Here is a 23,139-nt window from a genome sequence, read left to right as displayed (position 1 = left end):
CAGTGATATCTCACACTTACTTCAAATCTCTCCAAGTGCTCAATTTACAAGCCCCACATGCATAAACAAGTCCTTTGTAAACAATTGCATTGCTTATATCAAGATCTTAGCTACAGTCTAAGGATATGTCTACACTGTAGCTGAGATCTAACCTCCCAGCCTATGTAGACAGAGCTACATTAGTGGGACTCATACTAGCAAGCTAAAAAATAGCTGTGTGGACGTTTTGGCAGGGGGTCAGGTTAGCCCCCTAAATTTAAGCCCACTTTACCCTAATCTCAGTGTCTAATCTCAGGTGGCTAATCCAAGCTTCCTTTGGTGCCATAATGTCCACACTGCTATGTTTAGTCTTAGTGTGTGCCCCTTTAGCACAAATCTGTCTACTAGTCAATGAGGCTTGCTCCCATCTTCAGTGTAGACATATCCAAAAGAACTGAAGACAGTGCTGCAAGTGCAGAGACCTGAGCTGTATTTCCAGCTATGCCACAGATTCATTGTGAGAGTAGGAGCAGCTCATTTTAACCTCTCTATTGTTTATGGCTTGTCTACATGAGGAAACTCAGGAAAATTAATTGAATTAACTAAAGAGGTGAATTAAAAACAGATTAGTTAAATTTCCTTAAACTCCCAGTGTGGATTCTCTCATTCAGAATTAAGATAAATCAAATTCAGGCTATCTCAATTCACTTAAGTGAATTAAACTAAACTGAATTGAGTCCATTTTAATTCTAATTGTGAGGATCCATACAAGGTATCTAATGAAGTTTAACTAATCCATTTTTAATTCACAACTTTAGCTAATTCAGATTAATTTTCCTGAGTGTTCCCATATAGATGCAACCTCAATCAAAATTAATTTGGGGAAGTTTTATAGACAGGAGATTATACAGGAGGTCAGACTAGATGACCACAATGGTCCCTTCTGGCCTGAGAATATGAATAGTCATTTCATGTGTAAAATATGTGATTTATAATGTTTATCTATTTTGGCAAAGTGTTTTGAGATCTATGTCTTATCTATGTGCTACAAATTGTTTTTAATAGAAAATGCGATATCGATGTGTAGTGAACTCACTTTTGTCATGTCCACAGAACTGCTTATTCCTGTGTTGCCTGGAACTCTTTGTTGTAATGCATTTCCCATTTGTGCCTGGACTACCAGGTGTTGCACTATCAGCCAGAAAGGAACAAAGTGCAGCAAATGACAGACAGAATGTACTGGCTGGCGTGTGTCACATCTACTGTTTTCTAGGGCCGAATCTTGTGAGATATTAATACCTTCAACTCCATTGCATCCTTGCATGTGCAAATGGCTAATTGTGGTCTTTTGCAAGTGCAATTATGTATGTGAATATGTGATCATGGTGATTATGTACTCAAATTAGGCACACACTTGCTAAATTGTTTAAAACTCATGTCTGATAGGTCTCAATACATCCTAAATTCAAGACCTTCCCCACAGGACAGACCCTATCTTTTATTTTGTAATTAAAATCTACACTCCTTAATTTATTTACCACCAAACCTGACAGTTATGCATTTATACAGGGCAGAGATAGATTTTTGCAACCAACTCCTATACTCATTTCTGCAAGTGATTTACTACTTAGTATACAAAGGGAATCTTTGTTCGACCCTTATGACCTCATCCTTTCCCAATGTCACTCAATGGAAAGAACAACAGAGCAAGCTAAATGTGATGGGAAAAACATAAAAGAAGCCTATAAACTATGACATATTCACACTAACAACCTAAAATATTTTTCTGTCTGGAGGATGAGTCACTTGAATATCTGATAATGCAGGGAATAAACAGGCACCATTTGCTTCAGTATATAGCATGGAAGGTCACTCTGGCTATTCATGATATTTTTTCATTGTCATTCCAGCCCTTCATACAGTTTCCAAAAGATGTTGGCTTCCAAATTGTATAATGGAAGTTTTCCTTGGACTTACACTATGGCCAGTGTGATGGAAATATGTTACTCATGTGTTCTGTTTTTTCAGTCCATTGTCTGAGGTTGGTGGTTTGAACTCTGGTGTTCCCTCATTCTCCCTCTCGATGACTATTTCTGTATTAACCACTACTCATTTCCTATTGCAGATCCAAGGGTTTTTTTTCTTTTCCCCAATTCCTTTGGGTTCATTTAATGCTTCATGTCTCATTGAAGAATATAGAAATACTGTCTATATGAAAAAAACAATGTGAGAGAATTAATTGGAACTGGAATATCTCGTCAGAGGCTGAATTTTGCCCACAGGACATATTCCTTTGGGCTAAAGTTCTGAATAATTTCACTCATATTTATATATGATGGACTCAATCCTGCAGTCTTTACTTGGGCAAAACATTCTATTCTGTTCTGTACAGTTTCTTATATGGTGCTTTTCACCGTAGTATTTGAGCACCTTCTAGTAGTGCATTAAGTAATGCATCTATTCAGCTGTCACATAGTGTTTGTTCTCTCCTCAGATGGGAGGTTTTTGTTTTTAAATAAATATTGCAGTTACTATGTATATATGTTAGAGAAGACAAGGTCAAAGAAATGTGCTTTGCACTTGGAGCAGAATGAGGTGAGGTTTGTCCTAGTCCATAGTTCCTGGAGAAGTTCATTCTGCATTGTCAGACCAGCCCACAACAAAGTTCTGGTTTCTGTACAGTTGAGCTTTATCCTTATGATAGGAAGTTCTATTGTGCCAGAGGAGTGAAGATGTTGACTGTGGTCTTCATCCCGGAGTTTGACAGTTTTTTAGATATGCTGGGTGCAGGTCATGGAGCACCTTGACGATAAGGACTTATACTTTGAACTTGATTCCAAATTCTGTGTGAAATCAGTGTAGAGATGGGAGAAAGTTTTGATGTGCTTGAAATTGTCTGAGTTGCTGAGGAGATGTGTTGCAGTATTCTGTATTACTTGGAGGTTCCAAGGACTGAAGGTTTTGCGCCAAGGTATATGACATTTCCGTAGTTCAGCCAAGGGATGACAAAAGCTTATGTAACTGAGACAAGGTCATCATCTGCCATGATAGGATGGAATCTCCTAGCCTACTGAAGATGATAGAAAGCATTATGGACAGATGCTGCTACTTAAGAACTTAGCATCAGTGAGAAATGCATTGAAGTCAAAAAGAGTTTTGCTTGAGTTAGCGTGAAATACTGGGTTTGCATCAATTAGTGAGTGTTGTTGCTTTGTAGTGGCTGACCCACAAAAAAGGTAAAGCAGCAGGTAGTGTTAACTAATGCCAGAGCACAAGTGAGCAATGTGTGTGGATTTTTTTTGAAGCTGAAGGACCATGGTTATATTCGTGGCTCCCCCATGTGTGTTTGATTTACACAGTAATTGTATCTGCTGTCTGCCATGCATGGATTCATTACATAAGGCCTAATAGCAACAGGAGTGGGCTGGATATCTTTGTTTTGACTTTAAGCAAAGAATAAGCAGCAGGAGCAGATGAACTTCTAAGCAACCAACTGCTAAGAGCCCGCTTTCTTGGAAATATTCTTAGTCATAAAAAACAAGAGAAGTAAATAAAAACAAGAAAATATGGATGTATTAGCAGAATTGCTGCTAATTAGCGTGAGCTTCAAAGATTTCTGTGAGGCATCAGGGACACTATTAGCAACTCTGTCTTTCTTCTGTCCCAGAAAAAACAAACAAATTGAAGCAACTTTAAGATCCCCTCCAAGGCTGTGGCACATGCTGCTTTGATACATATAGGGACACAACACTTTGAAGAATCCCAAATTCAAAAGTTTAAATGAAGAACATATCTCATGGCTATGAAGTATAGGATTTTACAGTCATGTAATCAGCTTTACATTTGAGCTTTGCTGCCTTTCTTCTGTCTAGGTGGGGTGGGGTTTTTTTGGATTATTGACCATAGAATACAATAAGGAAAATAGAGAAAAAAGCCAGATGGGAGGCAGCAGTCTAGTGGTTAGAGCACTTAATTAGGAATTGGAACCTCTGGGTTTTGGACTTGATCAATGACTTGTCAATAATTTAGACAAATTACTTAATCTTTCTAGGCCTCAGTTTCCCCACAGTTAAATTGAGGGTAATAATAGTTACCTTTGGCAAATGCATCTGGAAGGACCTCCCTGTATGGCTTTCTTGAAAACATCGTAATATTTATATTACTATTGTTCTTCATTATTTTAAATACTTGGGAAGTGGTCTGATACCATGGTGATGGGGGCCAGAGGAATTAGGTAGGAGAACAGATAGACTGACTGTTTAGTTCTGGACTCCTCAAATTGGAGAGAATTCAGGGATTGTAGTTCATGTTTTCCAGATTTTTTTCCACAATCATAAGGGCTAGAAACCTAGGGTTTTTTTTTTAAATGAAAGCAGAGAGTTTGATGCTATTGCTTGAATCCAGTAGTATTTAAGAAAAATACCAAATATCATGAGACTTATGATAAAATTGCAGGAGTTTGCAAGAATGAGTACTAGATTGTGGAATGCTCTCTCAAGGGAGTGGTAAAAATCCTATAATTTGGGGACATTTAAAATTCAGCTGTAGAAAGCACTTGAAAACATATCTCCTGTAAAAAATACTTCTGCATTGGCCACAGTACAGACAGCATCAGGAGAGATCTGTGGGATAAGAATTTTTAGGTTGGACCTGCATCAATAAGATATTCCCCCACCTTGCACTGTGGTGAGCATCCTGGGGTTGGATATACTAGCTTTAGGGTCAGCAATGCTGGAAAAATGGTCATATTGCATTGGAGAATCTAACACTTGATATTATAGTAAACCTCAGATGCTCAGAGACTGCTTCTGTTCTCATTTATACTGGTTTTACATGGGCATAACTCCACTGGCATCAGAGGCTCTGTCAAGGGCAGGCTGGACCTTTTAAGGAGGAACTGGCCTGTCCTACCAGAGCCTCATTAACAACCTCTTGATAGGGCCGGACAGAGAGCAGCTGGTATCTCTAAAGAGTCAGGGTGAGAGAAGGAGGAATCTGTGGCTGAGACTGCAGTGAGCAGGAGATTCCTGCAGGAGACCCTTGATGAAGGGGAAGGGTTTGGGCCTATGGGGCCACTTGGGCATTGTGAGCCTGTGCAAGACTGCAGGTAGAAAATCCCAGGAGTGGCTGCTCAGATGAGAGCAGGAAGTGTTTAATGAAACGCAGAGTGGGCTATGGTGAGAAGCCTGGGAACGACTGAAAAACTGTGCTTGGCTTGGAAACTTGAAGACAGACAGACACCTCAGAGGAAAGGGGCTGTGCTCATCTTGAGACTGAGGTGGAAGAACAAGGCCCTGCAGGCCAAACAACCCGGGGGAAAAGGAGAGGAGCCAGGACAGGAAGGACCAGTATGAAAGGCCAGCCTAGTAGCTCAGTCAGGGGGAAGCTGCTGCTGGAGGCAGATGTGTCTTCCCAGAGGCTGCAGTCTAGGTCTGACCCAGGACCTGCAGCTGTTTGGAGCAACTGCCCCACTGACCGGAGCCTCCAAAGCCTGCCCGGATTGCTGGGTCCAAGTGACTGGAAAGGGCTGCTGGACCTTAATGACTGGATAGGACCATCGGTCCTGAGTGACTGGAGAGGGCTGCTGGACCCTAGTGACTGGGTAGGGCCACCGAGCCCGAGTAGCTGGGAGCAGCTACCCGAGACCACTGGGTGGGAGAAACCCCCTGAGGCCAGCCCTGACCTGGAGGAGCTGCCTGATGTTGGGGACCCACAAGAGCGGATCGAGCCTGGGGTGCCGGAGGGTCCCCTAGAACCCTGTGACCTGGATGAGTTGCCCTCCGCTGATGACCCTGAGGAGTTCCCGGACCTGCCGCCGGTCGACAGCAAAGGACTGGTGGGACTCCTACTCGCTGTGTACCCCAGCAACCCAGAGGGAGACGCCTAGATGCAGATACCTGGGGACTGGGTGGGAGGTAGTAGCCCAGGGATAGCCAACTACAAAGTGGCTGAGGCAGTGGCCAAACCAGTCCATGGATCCCCGCTGATTCAGTGGCAAACTGCTTTACCACTGATAGGGCCCTGGGCTGGGACGCAGTGGAGCCGGGTGGGCCTGTGTCCCCCTCCTCTCTTACGTAGCCACCCCGGGAGTGCTTGGCTTCCTCGGAACTTGTGTAACCGAGGATACCAAGCCTTACTAGCCCTGCCTGCCTGCAAGGCTGGAGGATCCAGAGTATTTCGCTTGCCCTGCCCACTGGAGGGCTGGGAGCTATTGACTGCCTCACCAGCCCTGCCCGGCTTGCAAGGGCTGTAAACTGCTTGTCTGCTCTGCCCTGCCTGAAGGCTGGGGGCTCCAGATTGCTTGCTAGCCCCACCTATTAGAAGGCCGGGGGCTATCGACTCCTTGCCTGCCCCACCCTGCCTGAGGGACGGGGGCACCAGACTCCTTTGCTAGCCCCGCCTGTTGGAAGGCCAGGGGCCATAGACGTTTTCGCTTGCCCCGCCCTGTCTGAGGGCCAGGGGTACCAGACTCCTTACCAGCCCTGCCCTACGGGAGTTCCAGGAGGCTGCAGACTGCAAGAGAAGCCCGCCTTGCTTGGGGCTGGGGCTAAAGACTTGTAATTTGTTAAGCTTTTTCCCCTAGACCAAGGCGCTGTGGCCTTTCTTGGAGCCTGGGCCCAAGGAAGGATCACGACGCCCCTGCTAGACCGTTCCACCAACCTACAATGCCAACAAACAGAAGCACATTTGAGAACACATTATACAACAACTTGTAAATTAAATGTATGTCAGCAATGCTGCAGACTCTCCTAAGGCCAAAAATAAAACAAACAAACACATTTTATATGGCAACAAATGTGATGCAGACGTCAGATTAATTTCCTCCAAGCGTCGTCTTTTCCCTTGAGAAAAAACAATTTGATGATTGATATTGATTCAAAAACATGTTTCCTTTCAAATAACATTTGAAAGTTAGAGTTGCAAAGGCATCAGTAATTAATTAGTAGAATAAAGTGAAATTTTGAATGAAAGACCTCTATGTAGCTGGGAAGAAATGAAAACGGCTTTTCATATAGAACAACGTGTTGAGTGAAGAGGGTTTGGTTTAATGAATAGATCTGAGGAAATAATTCACAGCAAATAGTTCACTTCAAAAATGTAGCTTTTTTGTCTCATGTTTTACAAATGAACTCTTTTTGTGATTATTTTTACTTTATGGATTGATCCGTTTTCTTGCAAATACCGTATGCTTGACATTCAGAAATTAGAATGTGGGGGTAGTTATTATTGGTCAGAAATAACATGATATTGCATCTGTTTTCTGATTGGATGAGCTTCACTTTTAGAATTAGGAGATGGTTTGAAGACAGCACTGTGGTTTTGAATCTCTTATGGAGAGAGTGCAATTAAACAAGATTAAAGAATTTTAGAAAATTGTATAACTTTTTATTTGGCCCACTCACCTTTTTCCTGACTCCTCAGAAACATTAGGCTATTATTTATTGTCTGAGTGTGGAGCTTATATTATGTGATTATATTACATATATATTACATATATATGATGCATTATATTATGTGATGCATTAAGATACAAAATTTAGTGTATTTATGTATGATATGTAGTAGAGATAACTAGAAGATGATGATTCTGTTTCTCACCCACAGTGGAACCAAAGCAAATACTTTGGAACATTATCATAAAAATGGAATTATGTCAGGCAGAGTATGTGTTTCTGGGTATCTTGGGATGTGGAAGACACATGGAGTGATGTTGATGACTTCAATTCCGTCCCGCATCACTACTGGTGCATGACATTTTGGGCATCATGAAATGTCACCAAATGACTGCACTGAAATCTCAGGGGGGAGTGAAGCAAAAGGACCTAGCTAAGAATTCGCCATATTATATAATGCAGTATTTTATATTCTTTTGATTTTTAAACTGTAAATTAACAACCTAAAATTCATCTAAGAGCTTTCAAGGATCCCAGTTTAGAGTGATCTGGGATGAAAAACTCTTCTCTGAATCAGGCAGAGCAGGGACTTGAACTCAGGTCGCCCTCAGCTCAGCTGTAGTTGGCATCTGTCTCTGTTACTTTTGCTTTCTCTCTTGCTTACCCACGTCTCTTCTTGCCCCTCCTTTCCTCTCTCACAAAAAACAAAAACAAAACAACAACCTTTGCAACTAAAGTTTCTCTGTGAAATGTTTCTGCTTCAACGAAACACCATTTTGGTAAAGATGCTCCAACCAGCTCTAGTGTGTAACCTATAGTGGGAGGAGTAGGGCTTTGAGACCTCCATCCTACTATTGCATCAAGCAATGTCCCACCTCAAATTAATACCTTAGAATCGTAGGACTCAAAGGGACCTTGCAAAATCATCTAGTCCAGTCCCCTGCACTTATGGCAGGACCAAGCATTTTCTAGGCCATCCCTGACAAATGTTTGTCCAACCTGCTCTTAAAAATCTCCAGTGATGGAGATTTCACAACCTCCCAAGGCAATTTATTCTAGTGCTTAATTACCCTGACACATAGGAAACTTTTCCTAATGACTAACCTAAACCGCCCTTGCTGCAATTAAGCCCATTGCTTCTTGTCTTGTCCTCAGAGATTAAGAAGAAAATTTTTCTCCCTCCTTCTTGTAACAACCTTTTATGTACTTTAAAAGTGTTATCATGTCCCCCCTCAGTCTTCTCTTCTCTGGACTAAACAAATCCATTTTTTTCAATCTTCCCTCATAGGTCATGTTTTCTAGATCTTTAATCACTTTTGTTTCTCTTCTCTGGACTTTCTTCAATTTGTCCACAACTTTCCTGAAATGTGGCACCCAGAACTGAACAGAATACTCCAGCTGAGGCCTAATCAGACCTAATTGCAGAGTAGAGAAGAAGAATTACTTTTCGTTTCTTGCTTACAACACTCCAGCTAATACATCCCAGAATGTTGTTTGCTTTTCTTTGAAACAGTGTTACACTATTAACTCATATTTAGCTTGTGATGCGCTATGACCAATATCCCTTTCCACTTCTTCCTAGGCACTCATTTCTTATTTTGTATGTGTGCAGCTGATTGTTCCTTCCTAAGTGGAATACTTGTCTTTGTCTTTATTAAATTTCATCTTATTTACGTCCATTTCTCCAGTTTGTTTAGATCATTTTGAATTTTAATCCTATCCTCCAGAGCACTTGCAAAACCTCCCAAACTTGGTATCATTGACAAATTTTATAAGTGTACTCTCTATGCCATTATCTAAATCACTGATGAAAGTATTAACCAGAACCAGACCCAGAATTGATCCCTATGAATCAATTCATTCAAACTCGATATGCCCTTCCACCTTGACCGTGAACCACTGATAACTATTCTCTCGGAATGGTTTTTCAACCAGCTATGCACCCATTTTATGATAGCTCCATCTAGGTTGTATTTCCCTAATTTGTTTATGAGAAGGTCATGCGAGACAGTATCAAAAGCCACACTAAAGTGAAGATATACCACACCTATATTCCCTCCTATCCACAAGTTGTCAAGCTATCAGATTGGTTTGATATGATTTGTTCTTGACAAATCCATGCTGACTGTTACTTATCACCTTATTATCTTCTAGGTGTTTGCAGAGTGATTCTTAATTATTTGCTCCATTATCTTTCAGGATACTGAAGTTAAGATGACTGGTCTGTAATTTTCTGGGTGGTCCTTATTTCCCTTTTTATAGATTGGCACCATATATGCCCTTTTCCAAGCCTCTGGAATCTCTCCTGTCTTCTATGACTTTTCAAACATAATTGCTAAGGACTCAGATATCTCCTCAGTCCGCATCTTGAGTATTCTAGGACATATTTCATCTGGCCCTGGTGACGTGAAGATATCTAACTTGTCTAAATAATTTTTAACTTGTTCTTTGCCTATTTTAGCCTCATATCCTACCTCATTTTCAATAGTGGCATTCACTATTTAATATAGCAGTTCTGATGCAAATACTCCCATGTGCAATTTGGTGTCTGTGATTAATGTAAAATGCAAACTTAAAATATGGTTTTGATGTCTGATCCAAAAGCTATCAATGAGGTTTTTTCCACTGATTTCATTGACCATTGGATAGGATTCCCTGTGAGCATTCTTAGTGAAAACAGAATGGGTGTGAACAGAGTTGAACAAATACTTCTAGAATTTTTTTTTAGCAGACAATTTGGTTAATTGCCTAAAATTCCCCTCACGTTTAATTTGTTACAGAATTCCTCACTTCCTGTCTTAAACATGCCTTGGTGTTGCTCTGTACTGTTAACCTGCTTCATTCCACTCTTGAATGAAACATCTTCACTTCTATAGTAGGAGAAGTGATTCCTATATACAGTGTTCACCCGCTTTAGAATCCTTGAAAGCTCTTAAGTAAACTTCAGACTGTTCATTTGCAGTTTAAAATCAAAAGGATATAAAAATAAAACATTGCTTTTTTTTTTTTTTTTTTTTACATGATATGCATCCTTAGCTTGGTCCTTTTGATGCACTTCTCCGTGCCCCAGATTTCAGCCCAGACATCTGGTCGCAGCTTGTTTTATGATATCTCATGAGGCCCAGTGTTACATATCACAACCAATGAAGGTCGGAACTGAAATGCACTGGCATCATGCCATGTGAAAACCTGCATTGCACTGCCTACACTATACCTTGCAGAACTAGTGCTATCACTCTGTCATTTTCAGGACTACTACATTCACTCACAAACTTTAAAAGAAAGGAAATCAAAGAGCTTGGGGCAACCATTTAAAATGAATAGACTTGTACAAGTCCCAGAGCTATACATATGCTTCTCAGACACAGGAGTCGTTAATGTCTAATACAGAAAGTGGCTCATTTTATTTAAAGTCTCGGCTCTCAGGGACCATTCAAAAAGTGTGACTTGAACTGAGTCACTCTGAGTGTGCTGTGCAGGCTGGCTCAGAGCATGTCCCATGGGATTTAGACTGTTTGTGTTTGAGAACAAGCTGTGAAGACAAAACTACAAGAGCTACAGAGTGGCAGTGACATGAAAAGAGGAGACCATGACTGTGGCTGCTTTCTATTGTTCCACTGGCACAAAGCTTCTCAAACGCAGGGCATTTGTCCTCAGAGGAACTACCCTGCTTAAGGGGAATCTTTGAGTGATATAGATCAAATCTAGTGGTCCCTGTGCCACCCTCTTCCCAGCAGCTGGTTTGGGGACTAGGGGAAAATGATCATGACCAGAACATTCCCTGGCTTCCAAAACTTTCTCTGGAGAACATTGCTGTCTATTGTAGAGCATACTTACAAGGCTCTAGCCTGTTATCCTTTGATCCATACCTCCTCTGGGCAAGGGGATGAGGTTAACTCACGGAGAACCAGGATTTAAAAAGCCAGCTCCTAAGTGACCAGAGGAGCTAGTGAACAGAAGCAGCAAAGAAGAGAGTTTTGTGAGGGAGTTTAGGGAGGCATTCGTTCCAGGTCCAGCTCACAAAAAAAAAGAGAGTCCTGTGACAGTGTGAGCTACCAAGATTAGGAGAGTTTGGAAGCAGTGAGATTTCAAATGCAGGAGGAAGAGACTGAGGGATTATAACCACTAGAAGGGTGCCAGAAATTGCTCTAGAAAGGAAATAAGCAAGGAGAAAAAACAACCAACCTATACACCTAACAGACTTTCTCTGAACTTAAGCAAAAAAACCAACAAACAAACAAATTCCTGCAAGAATAAAAATAATGCAAGCAGAAAACCAGCAGCATTGTGGCCAGATACCCAGTTTATTGCATCTAGTGCACTATGTACAATTAACTGCCTTGTGGGCAGGTACTGTATGTGTGCATGTGGTGCAAGCAACTCCTGTCCCTCAAAGACTTATTCCAGGCTCTTGAGACTAGAGAGGCTGAACTGGAGAAGTTAAGGAAGACAGGGAGGTAAATGTAGGAGACATTCTGTAGAACGGTTCCACCCCCAATCTGCCATCCTCTGTTCCACTGAGGAGGATGAAAGTTTCAGGGAAGGAGATCATCAAGCTGGAGCAGAGGAAATGATCCCACTGTTGGAACCCTCCTTCCCCTACTGAGGGTACCCCTCGAGGCAGGGAACCCCCGTTCTTAGGAAAAGACAAGTAATAACAATAGGGAAGTCAATTAGAAATATAGATAGTTGGGTTTTTGATGACTAGGAAAACCACATGGTAAATTGCCTGCTGGGTGCAAAGGTTGCAGACCTCTCAAGACATCTAAATAGACTTATATGCAGTGCTGGGGAAGAGCACATGTACTAATGACCTAGAGAAAGATAGGAGAGAGGTCCTGGAGACCATAATTTGGCAGCTAGGAAAGTGATTAAAGAATAGGACCTCCGTGGTAGCATTCTCTGAAATGCTTCCAGTTCCACACACATGGACACTTTGACAGGCAAACCTGCAGGACTAAATGAGAGGATGAGACAATGGTGTTGGGAGGAGGGATATAGGTTTATTAGGAACAGGGGGAACCTTTTTTGGAAAGGAAGAGCCTTTCAGGAAGGATGGGCTACACCTAAATCAAAACAGAACCAGATTGCTGGCATAAAAAAATAAATTTTGTAGAAGAGTTTTTAAACTAAGGGCTAGGGAAAGTCAATAGATGCAGAGGAGCACATACTTTGGACACAGATGTCCCTTAAGGGAGGTTTTATTAAAGGGGATATTCTTTTATATCCTAGTAAACAGGAGAGAGTAGAAGTTGATAAAGTACAGGTGAAGAAAAATAGTCTAACATAAAAGTGTCCCTTTCAGTGACATCACATGAAGGCAGACAACTAAATATTGATAAATTTTGTAAGTGCTTGTATACAAATGCTAGAAGTCTAAATACTAAGATAGGTGAACTTGAGTGCTCGTATTAAATGAGTTATTTATATAATAGGCATCATAGAAATTTGGTGAAACAATGATAATCAATGGGACAAGGTAATACCAAGGTACAAAATATATAGGAAAGCAAGAGTAGGTCATGCTGGGGGTGAGGCACTGTGTGTGAAAGACAGCATAGAGTCAAATATAGTAAAAATCTTAAATGAATTGAACTATACTGTAGAATCTCTATGGATAGAAATTCCATGCTTGAATTGTGAGAGTATAGCAGTAGGAATATTCTACTGACCACCTGACCAGGATGGTGAAAGTGACAGTGAAATACTCAGAAAGATTATAGAGGCTACAAAAACAGAAAACCCAATAATAATGGGGAATTTCAATTATGCCCATATCAACTAGGCAATTCTTGATCTAGCCCTAAGTGGAATGCAGGATCTGGTCCAAAAGGTGAAGATAGCTGAACTGCTTTCTAACAGAGACCAAAATGTAATTAAATGTAATATCCTTGTAGGGGGGGAAATACCAAAGAAACTCACTCCAGTATCATTTAACTTCAAGAAGGGGAACTACACAAGAGTGAAGAAGATAGTTAAACAGAAATTAAAAAGAATAATCACAAAGGTGAAATGCCTGTGAGCTGCATGGAAGATATTTAAAAACACCATAATAGAGGCTCAAACTAAATGTATACCCTAAATAAAATAAAATAAAATAAATAATGGTAAGAAGACAACAAAAATGTCACCATGGCTAAACAGCTGAGTAAAGAAGGCTGTTAGAGGCAAAAAGGCACACTTTAAAAATTGGAAGTCAAATCCTATTGACAAGTAGAAATGAACATAAACTCTGGTCAGTCAAGAGTAAATTATAGTTAGACAGGCCAAAAAAATAATTTGAAGATCAACTAGCAACAGACACAAAATCTAAGAGCAAAATGTTTTTTTAAAGTACATCAGAAGCAAAAAACCTTCCAAACAAACAGTGGAGCCACTGGAAGATCAGGGTGCTAAAGGAGCACTCTGGGAAGAGAAGGCCACTGCAGAGAAGCTAAATGAATTCTTTGCGTCAGTCTTAAGAGCTGAGAGGGACATTCCCACACCTGAGCTATTCTTTTTAGCTGATAAATCAGAAGAACTGTCACAGATTGAGATGCCATAAAAGGAGATTTTGGAACAAATTAATAAATAAAACAGTAATAAATTAGTAATACCCAGATGATCTTTACCCAAGAGTTTTGAAGAAAATCAGATAAGAAATCAAGAACTATTAATTGCGGTATGTAACCTATCATTTAAAACAGCCTCTGTACCAGATGACTGGAGGATAGCTCATGTAAGCCCAATTTTTTTCAAAAAAGGCTCCAGAGGTGGTCTTGGCAATTACAGACCAGTAAGTCTAACTTCAGTACCTGGCAAATTGGTTGAAACTATAGTGAAGAACAGAATTATCAGACACCTGGATTGACACCATATGTTGGAGAAAAGTCAATACAACTTTTGTGAAGGGAAATCATTTCTCACTAGTCTTTTAGAGTTCTTTGTGGAGGTCAATAAGCATGTGCACAAGGGTGATCCAGTTGACTCAGTGTACTTAGGATTTCAGAAAGCATTTGACAAGGTCCTACACCAAAGGCTCTTAAGAAAACTAGGCAGTCATGGGACAAGAGGGAAGTAAATGGATCAGTAAACGGTTAAAAAATAGGAAATAAAGGGAAGGAATAAATGCTCAATTTTCACAGTGGAAAGAGGTAAATAGCAGGATACCACAAGGATATGTACTGGAATTTGTGCTGTTCAAAATATTCATAAATGATCTGGAAAAGGGAGTAAACAGTGAGGTGGCAAAGTTAGCAAATGATACAAAATTACTCAGGATAGTTAAATCCAAAACTGACTGCAAAGACTGCAAAGGGATCTCACAAAAATGTGTAACAAGGTAACAAAGTGGCAGATGAATCCAATATAGATGGGAAAAAATGATCCCAACTATATGTACTAAATTATGGGGTCTAAACTGAAGAAAGATATCTTGGAGTCACTGTGGAGAGTTCTCTGAAGACATACACCCTGTTAGAATTGAAAAAGTTACAGAGAAGGGCAACAAAAATTATTAGGGATATGCAACAATTTCTGTATGAGGAGAGATTAAAAAGACTGGGACTGGTCAGCTGAGAAAAGAAATGTCTAAGGAGCAGATATGACAGAGGTTTATAAACTCATAAATGGTGTGGAGAAAGTGGACAAGGAATCATTATTTACCTCTTCATAAAACACAAGAACCAGGTGTCTCCCTATGAAATTAATACGCATCAGGTTTAAAACAAACAAAAGGAAGTACTTCTTCACACAATGCACAGTTAACCTGTGGAACTTTTTGCTGGGAGAAGGCCAAAACTATGATAGGATTAAAAAAAGAATTAGATAAATTCCTGGAGGATAAGTCCATCGATGCCTATTAGCCAAAATGGTCAGGCACACAACCCCGTGCTCTGGGTGTCCCTAAACCTCTGACAGCCAGAAACTGGGACTGGATGATGGATAGATCACTTGATAATTACACATATCTGTTCATTCCCTCTTAAGCATCTGGCACTGGCCACTGTCAGAAAACAGGATACTGGGCTAGATGGACCATTAATCTGACCACTATAGTCATAATTATGTTCTTATAGATTGGTCTAGTGCAGACCAGCCCCAACACCAGGGGAGGACAAGAGGTACCTTTGGGTCTGTCTCACTTCATCTGCCCACAACCACAGTTGAGCATCTGGACCCGTAAATTTAAATGCTCCCAAATGGCTATAGTTGAGATTGGAATCTGTATCTTTTTTTGGTGGGTGGGCGGGCATGGTCATATACATATTAATTGTTTTGCAATGAAACCACCATTTTAACTGAATAAGTGTCAGAATGAAGTGTTTCTCAAACAGCAATTCATTAAAGGATAGTGAGAGAGAGCCCTAACCACAGAAAACCTTGGCAGTCCTTTCCACTTGGTCCCCCAACACAGTTATAACCTGTCTGGCATGCTTGACTCATCACTGAGGTCAAGTAATTGTGAACTCTGCCGAAGGGCCACTAGTACTTGCCACTGTTGAAATCCCAATCCTGACTTCTGTGATGAGACTTGGAATTGTGTTAGACATAGAACTGCATTTATCAAAGTGCAAACCTGAAGCCATTGCCTGAGTAATCTTCCTCTCTACGTTTTCATATATGAACAATTTAGCATCTTCAGTTTCACCACAGCTGGCTGGAATCTCAGTTCTATTGCCAGTGGGCATTTTTCAATAGTAAGACTCTGAAATTTCCAGCAATATAGTCCTCCTTTTCCTGCCACTAGGTAGGAGACTAAGTACCTGGAGGAAAATAAATTACAATGCTACAGCTGTTTGTCCATCAGAAATAATGATAAAAGGGGACCATTTTAGCATGCTTTTCAGAGCAGTACCTCACTGGCTATTGTGGTTGAAAGTATATGGAAGCCACCTCCATAAATTATTAGTATGACTATTAAACATAAAGGATATTTATTACTAATTGAGCTGTGGTATGCACAATTACAATACTACATGTACTTTAAAAGAAATATAGATTCTGAGTTCTTTAAACTGCAATGACCTCTGCTGTCTAGGTGCTACATTTAGGATATACTGAGATTTAACGTTGCATGAGCTAACACCCTTGCAGGTAAAATTAATATGAGTTGGGATAGAATAGGTCCCTAAAAGCTTAACTAAGTTATCTCTATGTTAGTGTGGGGAGGGAAATGTATCTCCTGGTTACATCAGGGAGTTGGAGGTCAGCAGGACTCCTGTCATCTCTTCTTAATTCTGGCACTGATCCTGCAGGCAACCTAATGTAACGTCTCTGTTTACCAGTCTGTGAAACTGCTGTAATAAAAACTTGCCTAACTCTCAGGTGTGTCATCAGGATGTTTGTAAAAGGGCTTTTGCTCCACTGACTAATAAGCAATATGCTTAGCCACTCCGTGGCAAGCATGGCCAGTCAAAGTGAGGCTCTGATAGACTCCAAAGTGAGTCCTGTCTCACACCCTGATCCCGCACATTAAAAGCAAGGAGAGACTTGCCATTGACTTCAATGAGCCTAGAGTCAAGGCCTTAAAGTAGGAGTGTTACCATGACACAAGGACTTGAAGAAAGTGGGAAATTATTTTCTGAGAACCAGGGTGCAAAGTAATTTAGGCTGAAAGCAGATGCCTGTGTGGGGAAAACTCCACATAGATTCATAGAATCTGTCCAAGCACCTATGCCATAGTATCTGAGCAATACCTCAGAAATACCAGGGAGCTATATCCCAGTTTAAATCACCTTTTGCAATCTTTTCTTTTCAAAAGGCTGTTGCATGCAGCACAACAATTAGCTTTTATCCATTTATGAAGTTTATCTTTTTTTGTATATATATATTTGATTGGTTTCAGCGCCAGAAGCAGCAGCTGATAATACTTTTTTTGTTAAATCCTGCATCTATCTTTTATAAAATGCCTTTCTGTCACCTGAGACAGTATTTTAGGTGTGTGTTTGTTTTGTTTTATTCATTCTCTTCATAAGGAATACCCTTATTCCTGATTTGAGTGATTAATCAAATTCCTCATTTGTCAAATTTTATTTTTAGTATTCACCTTCACTTCTTGTCCTAATCTGCTGTGCCATGTTCCACCCAATATGGTGATTTCATTTCAGTGGTGGGTGAAATGATTTCTATCTATGCAAAATGATTCATATATTCATATAGTTTGCCAAGCACTTAGGGATCCGTGGGAATGAAAGGCTTTATATAAATGTAAACCCTCATTTCAGCAACATGTAACTTCAATAAAATGACAGACACCTTTTTCTCTCTGCTTGACCCTCTTCTCAAGGTTGAGGTTGCTGGGCAAAGCTGCACTTTGTATAAATAAGCAATGTACAGATCGAGACTGAGCTCTGATCTGAAATACAGTAATTGAAATATTGTTGCATAATATGTTTATCAAGTGACTATACATGAAAGCAAACTCCTGGGATGACTTCAATGAAGATAATTTTTGCTGAATTTGTGTACATGTGTACATTTGTGTTCTTCTTCTTAGGAAGAAGAGCTAGTTTCAGGGGAAAACGCTTTTTTCCTTTTTTTATTTTCACTGACGTTTGTTATCACTTTCCCTGTAGAAAACCCACACTTCCTCCACAAGTGCCTAGAACACAGAGCATGGAATTTAACATCTATAAATTGCCCCAAATCTAGTCCTGAGTTAAATGTCTAAATGGACCCTTTTGCAAATCTGGCTCCATTTGTTGGTACAGAGAACTTGGGAGTCAGACTCTAAGCTCTTTCAGACATGCAGCTCCCAATAGAGACCTCCCATCATCTAGCAGGTGGTTGTGTTTGTGTTTATGTGTTCTGAATCGATTAATGTTCATACCTTAGAGAACTTTATCTAATAAATAAAGCTGCCAACAAAACAGCGAGGGACTGAATTATTGGGGTGGGGGATATGGAAAAACATGATAGCATGCTGATGCTAAAGATTATTTTCCTGTCTAGGCACTTGTTCACACAAGATCTCCTTTAGTTTCACTGATTTACTCACACTGGAGCTCAGATGCAGACTGTGAAGTGACAGACCTGGCAGAAGATAGGCAGAGGCTGCCAGAGCTTACTGCATTACATGGCCACTTCAAAGCTAGCATCAACCTAGTAATAAACTTAATGAAGCGCTATGCCTGTAGGAAACAGAGAGTTTTACATACTTGATTGGCACTTTCTTGAGAGTAATTTTTTTTCACTGATCTCTGCCAAATGCAGACTTAGAAAGCTAAGAAGCCAGAGTGAAGATTACTGACAAGCTTTAAGAATCCCTAGTAAACATACTTCTAAATGTGGTTTGCTAATTAAAAATAAAATAAAGTGCCTACATAATGTAACTGAATGACAAGCAGCTGGGTTAGAAATTTTCTAGCATAACTGTCTGTTCTTTCTTTCTGTATGTGCAGCAATCTGCTTGGAACTTGGAAAGAGGAGCAGACGTTGCAGGATGGAAGAGTTTGAAAGAGGCACCAATAAGTTAGTCTGCATGTGCATGCCTAGAATGCTAGCTCCAGTTGCAGCACCTCTGTGAATAGCTTTCTTAATGAAGAGCCAGTTTATTACAAGCCTGGAGTCCTCTCCTGTTATTACCTAGCATGCAGTAAATGAAACAATACAGAGAATGGGCCAAATCCTTGGTCCAGCTATGGCTATTTTGCACTGCTCCAGTAGCAAAAAGGGCCAAAAAGTCAGCATAATAAAGAACCTCCATCTGCTATAGAATATGTGTTGTGGCTCTTTACCAATAAAATCTTCTGTAGGAGGTGTGGTCAAGGGAAAAATATGTGACCTGAGCACCACTGTCTTCCTGTGATTCCTGACTGCTGGATTGTGCCCTTTAGGCCCTAGACATTGAAGCACAACTTTACTTAGAGCATTTAGATGTCTGTTTGTATCTTTGTTGGATTTCCAGTTTTCACATCCTTATATGAAGATGGAAATAAAATTTGAGTTGAGATGCTGAAGATTAATTTGGTCTTTAAATTGTAGATTTTCAATGACCAAATCTTGTTTGAGCTGGTGAATGCAGCTGCTTCCTTCTCAATGCCTGACATTATTTCCTTCTGGATATCTCCATGGGTTTGCATGTTACTGCCAAGGTATGAGAATTGACTCCCCTTGTGCATTCCTTTGCCTTCCAAAGTAAAGCTTCAAGTGGGATTTTCAGGGATTCTCATTAGATTTGTTTCTTCACAATCCATTATTAATCCCATCAATTTTGTAATACTGGACAGTCTTTTGGTCTTTGCTTGCATGTTGGTTGAACAACTACTTAGAAGAGCTATATCAAATATTTTAGTGTACTGTTGAACAGCCATGAAATATTGGTTGTACCCATCCACTCTTCTTCTCATAATGAAGTCAATGGCAATGCCAGACAGGAGAGAGGAGAAAATGCATCCTTGTATTACACCCGTCTCCGTTAAACCATTCACCGAAGTCTGCATGTACTTTAACTGTGCAGGCTGCAGCTTGATGTAAAATCTTGATGATGTTAATTATTCTTGTTGGCATTCCATAACAGTTCAAGATGTTTCAGAGTGAATATTGACTGAAGCTCTCAAATGTTTTCCTAAAAATATTTATTATGTGTGGGGTTTTGCCATTCAGCACTCTTTGATTATTCTTAGGGTGAAAAATCTGATTGACAAATGATCTTCTGGTTCAAAATCCAGTCTGCTCTTCCCTTAGCTTTGCCTCAGCCATATTTTTTTTATTCTCCTTAAGATGATACTATTGAAAACTTTGACTATCACTGAAAGGAGTGTAAAGCATTGCCAGTTGTTGCAGTAGTTTTGGTAACTTCTCTTTGGTATTTTCATTATAATGCCATTTTTCACTGTTCTGAAGCTTTTCCTGGACCCATACTTTGTTGAAAAGTTCAGTGATTTTATTGATGGTCTCATCATCACAAGCTTTAAATATTGCTCTAGTGACTTGTTCTTAACTTGCAGCTTTCTGAGGTTTTAACATTTTTATTGTCTCTCTTTTCTTTATGATGTGACATGTCATGATGTGGAACTATTCCACTAGTTCTGAGTGGAATTTCTTTGCTAGGAGTCATTAGTTTGTGATGTTGGCCTATTTAGCACCTGTTTAAAGTATTGTGCCCATCTCTCACTTCGTTCTTTTTCTGTTAAGGTTTTTCCTTGGTTGTCCTCAACACACCCCTCTGGCTCATGTAAACTTGCGATTTAGAGGCTTGTTAAGTGTTTTGGTATCACTTCTTAAAGCAACTACTTCAGCTTCTTGACAAAGTTATCTATGTATTTCCTCTTGTCTCATCCTCCTCTGCTTTTTACTGCTTTGTCTTTTATCTTCAGATTTTGTACTACTTCTTTTTCTAGAGATGTGTTTGAGTAGTTGATGTTTTATTTGTCTTTTAACACGCTACAGTTATTGTGGTATCGATCATATTGTCACACAAACAGGACAATGGAGTGTCAATGTTGACTTCTAGTGGTGGATCTAAAACTCATAGCACGTGAAATCTGTTCTTCAGTTCAATTTGAAATTTTTCTATAGTGTTTTGTTTGCTAGACTTTTTCTGTTAATTTTCTTGGTGCTCTTGTTTTTCTTAAATTTGATCTTCAGTGTTACTACATAAATTGAGATCAGTTCCATCATATGCTCCTCTGTATGCTCTGACATCCTAGAGTGTTGATCCACATTTCCTTCCTCAAAATAGATGGTTAGTCTGGTTCCTGGTGACTCCATCTGGGGAATTCCAAGTTACTTTATGGATATCTTTCTGTGGGAATAGTATTCCACCAGTTAGAAGCCCAGATACAAGGCAGTTCTACAGTTTTTCACTATTCTGATTTTGGGAACCCAGGCTCCTTGCTCTCTCCACTCTGTTGTTCTCATCTTCAACCTTGGCACTGAAGTCCCTGCTTCTAACCAGATGCTATGCTTAGAAATATTTTCAATCAGTTTGTAGGCAATTGTCGAACTGATCTTTGATATCATCATAGTTGTCTGTTGTTGTATAACTTTGTATAATTATCATGTTCATGTATCAGGTTTGCAACCTAGCTCAGAGGAATCAGCTGTTAATTGGTTCCAGTCTATAGGTGATTTTTTTTGTCCTTTGAGAGTCATAATTAATGCTAGTCCTGTGATAGGTAACCACCTAACCTCACCAAATCTATTATGATTTTATTTTCATTTTTGAATAGTTTTTTTTTTTATCAGCTGCTGCCCCCATGAACATTTACTTATTCCAGGGATTTTGAGATGATGGTAATCAATGTCTTTCATGGTGTGTGGTTTTGCTGTCATAGGTATTGTTCCAATGTTCCAGAAACCTATTTTCCTAGTTTGTTTTAAAGTAGTAAAGAACTTCTCAGAGTGATAGAATCATAGAACATTAGGGTTGGAAGGGACTTCAGGAGATCATCTAGTCCAACCCCAACTAAATCATCCCAGCCAGGGCTTTGTCAAGCCACATCTTAAACTTCTAAGGTGGAGATTCCACCAGCTCTGTAGGTAACCCATTTCAGTGTTTCACTACCCTCCTAGTGAAAATGTTTTTCCTAATATCCAGGCTAGACCTCCCCCCTGTAACTTGAGACCATTGCTCCTAGTTCTGTCATCTACTACCACTGAGAACAGCCTAGCTTCATCCTTCCTGGACCCCCCTTTGAGGTAGCTGAAGGCCGCTATCGAATCGCCACTCACTCTTCTCTTCTGCAGATTAAACAAGCCTAGTTCCCTCAGACTTTCCTCATAAGTCATGTGCTCCAGCCCCTCTAAACATATTTGTTGCCTTCCTCTGGAATTTCTCAAATTTGTCCACATCCTTCCTGTAGTGGGGGGCCCAAAACTGGACACAATACTCCAGATATATCCTCACCAGTGCCGAATAGAGGGGAATAATCACTTCCCTCAATCTGCTGGCAATGCTCCTACTAATGCAAGACTAGTAATCCTACTAGTCTTGGCTTCCTGATGGCTTTCACCAAGACTCATCATTGCTGCTGTGATCATGTACATTTCTTTGGTGTAACATTTTCCAGAATGGCTACTTGTTGTGTTTCTGTAACTTAACTTTTTTTTACAAGGATGTGCAAATTGGAGTATCACTCAACCCCCCTACCCTGGAGAACCAATGGATTATTTTTTTCTGGTCCTTGACTTTTGACTGTCCATCTTGAGTGATCTTACCAGGAGTTAAAACTCCTGCCAGCATAGCTCTCAGGGTCACTGGAGAACAGAATCCTGTCCACCATGTCAACTTGCAGTCCCCAAAGAAGGAAAACATCTAAATAGAAGTAAACAAAAATAGAACTGGGGCTTCTATATCAACATAAACTAAAACATATTTACTCCACACAACATATGACTAAAACTAAATCTTCCTGTTTTCTCCTTAATATTAATCATTATTTATATTAAATGATGAGCACCTCACAAATCAGGCTGGAATTGATGTGCAGTTCATCTCAAAACTAGGGATTATTAAGCCATTGCAAATAACTAAGAACCAGCCTGAACATTCATCCAATAACATTCACCCAAACTAAGCTTTGAAAAGATTCTGATGTTTTCCTGCCATTACTTTTCTTTCTGATGCTGTCTCTGTAGTTCTTGACTGTGACTCAGGATGGCAGTTCTGAGAAACCATGAGAGAAGCTTTTTATTTATAGTATTTCCAGCTCAAGTACAAGAAGATTGAACAATATGTTGTTAAATGTCTGACCTTTAGGTACTACTTCAAATTGAATTTACCTTTTGAGAGCACATGAACCAGAATAAAGGACTGAAACTCCCCCAATCTTGGGCAGTTGGA

The 23,139-nt window shown here is 40.1% G+C and overlaps 1 long non-coding RNA gene across 1 annotated transcript in view; it reads left to right on the top strand.

The window, feature by feature from the left end:
* LOC137142507 (uncharacterized) overlaps positions 1–19,302 on the top strand; it is a 95,620-nt gene extending 76,318 nt beyond the window's left edge. Inside the window, exon 3 of the long non-coding RNA XR_010916950.1 lies at positions 18,755–19,302. This is a non-coding gene — a long non-coding RNA (uncharacterized lncRNA). The remainder of the gene's footprint in view (positions 1–18,754) is intronic.
* The last annotated feature ends 3,837 nt before the right edge of the window (positions 19,303–23,139 follow it).

The sequence above is a fragment of the Emydura macquarii genome, unplaced genomic scaffold (assembly GCF_026122565.2).
Source record: "Emydura macquarii macquarii isolate MOO-44397 ecotype Brisbane River unplaced genomic scaffold, CSIRO-AGI_Emac_v2 contig_374, whole genome shotgun sequence".
NCBI classification, from domain to species: Eukaryota; Metazoa; Chordata; order Testudines; family Chelidae; genus Emydura; species Emydura macquarii.
Note: the sequence above shows the minus strand (reverse complement) of the source record. Positions and strands in the feature narration are given on the sequence as shown.